General features: G+C 43.5%; 1 pseudogene; it reads left to right on the top strand.

Annotated features, from left to right (window-relative positions):
* The first annotated feature begins 559 nt into the window (after window positions 1-559).
* LOC149178402 (UDP-glucuronic acid decarboxylase 4 pseudogene) lies at window positions 560-1,051 on the top strand (annotated as a pseudogene).
* Window positions 1,052-1,915: the final 864 nt, after the last annotated feature.

Genomic DNA, 1,915 nt, shown 5'->3' on the forward strand with positions numbered 1-1,915 from the left:
CCAATTTTGTAAGACGCGTCGATTTTGTTTCTGGCATGGGTATTTCGCTGTCGCGGAGCGCCAACCTCTTTCTCTTTGGAAAATCTGCAATTTTTGCAGATCGACCTTGCCCGGTGGTGGCACTTTGAATTTCCGGATCTGTTTGGTGGCAGCAGATCGGAGTAGCCCGGTGGTGGCGTATTGAAGTTCCTGATCTACTCAGTGGTAGTAGATCGGACTTTCCCGGTGGTGGCGTATTGGAGTTCCTGATCTGTTCGGTGGCAGCAGATCGGACTTGCCCGGTGGTGGCGTATTGGAGTTCCTGATCTGTTCGGTGGCAACAGATCGGACTTGCCCGGTGGTGGCGCATTGGAGTTCCTGATCTGTTCGGTGGTAGCAGATCGACTTGCCTGGTGGTGGCTCATTGGAGTTCCTGATCTGTTTGGTGGCAGTAGATCGGACTTGCTCGGTGGTGGCGCATTAGAGTTCCTGATCTGTTTGGTGGCAGCAGATCGGACTTGCCCGGTGGTGGCTCATTGAAGACTGATTCATCAGAGGATCAGAAATTTATCAGTCCAATATGAATAACAGTGATGAGTACTCTCTTAAGCCAGAAAAGACGTGGTCTATTATCAGGCCAGTAGATTATTTGCTCAGGGAGCAACGGTTGCTGTTAATTTTGATAGGAATCGCCATCGCATCGACTTTCTTTATCCTTCAACGTGGTTTTTTGGCTTCTAATGTTAATGAAAATGGAAGGTTTGTGCCCAACAAACCTCATCGGGTTGTTTATGAGACGCTTGTTTCTCGGTTTGTCGTGATGGGTGGAGCTGACAGGCTCATGACAAGAGGCGACAATGTTATTGTTGTCGAAAATTTCTTCATAGGAAGGAAGGAGAATGTTTTGCATCATTTTGGCAATCCGAGGTTTGAACATGATGTTGTGAAACCCTTATTGTTGGAGGTTGATGATGAGGGTAAGAGAACAGCCGAAACTCTGACTGTGGGAGCAAATGTTGAGGTTCGGAGTGCTCGAATTTTTAATCCGCGAATGTGCCGTGATGATGGTTGAGTTGTAAGTAATTTTGTCGCTCAGGCTTTGCGCAAGGAGCCTTTGACAGTCTATGGACATGGGGAACAAACACGGAGCTTCCAGTTCACTTCTGATCTGGTTGAAGGCCTTATGCGACTTATGGAGGGTGAACATGTTGGTCCTTTCAATCTTGGGAATTCTGGGGAATTTACAATGTTAGAACTAGAACATGTTGAAGAAGGAAAGGATGACTCTAACAGTGATTGGGACATTCCATTGCTAATGGAAGAAAAAAGTAAGGAAGATGAAGAGCAGGAGCAGAAACAAGAAGAAGAAGTAACAGGAAATGTAATCAATAATGCAAGCTCAGAAAAGGCTGAAATAGACAGATTTGAGGTAAGTCCCCTACCAAGGAAATCAAGTAGGAATACTCGATTACCTTCTAAATTGAAAGACTATGCATTAATGTCAAAGTTTTTAAACATTGTAGAACCTGCAAATTATGAGGAAGCAAGTAAATCTGATGCATGGAGGGCTGCAATGTATGAGGAAATAAAATCAATAAATAGAAACCATACTTGGGATTTGGTTGAATTGCCTGAAGGTAAAACCCCCATAGGATGCAAATGGAAGTATAAACCAAAAATAAATGTAGATGGGAGTATAGAGAAACTTAAAGCTAGAATGGTAGCAAAGGGTTACTCACAGCAAGAGGGAATAGATTTCGATGACACCTTTGCTCCTGTAGCCAAATTAAACACCATTAGAATGCTAATTTCCTTAGCAACAAAACACAAATGGCAGCTACACCAGCTAGATGTTAAGTCTGCATTTCTGAATGATGACTTGAAGGAAGAAATTTATTTATTATAGCCTGAAGGTTTTGTGAAAAAGGGGTAGGAA

This window comes from Pinus tabuliformis, chromosome 4_1 (genome assembly GCF_031772625.1).
Source record: "Pinus tabuliformis cultivar Carrire ecotype Pingquan chromosome 4_1, CPIR1, whole genome shotgun sequence".
Taxonomy (NCBI): domain Eukaryota; kingdom Viridiplantae; phylum Streptophyta; class Pinopsida; order Pinales; family Pinaceae; genus Pinus; species Pinus tabuliformis.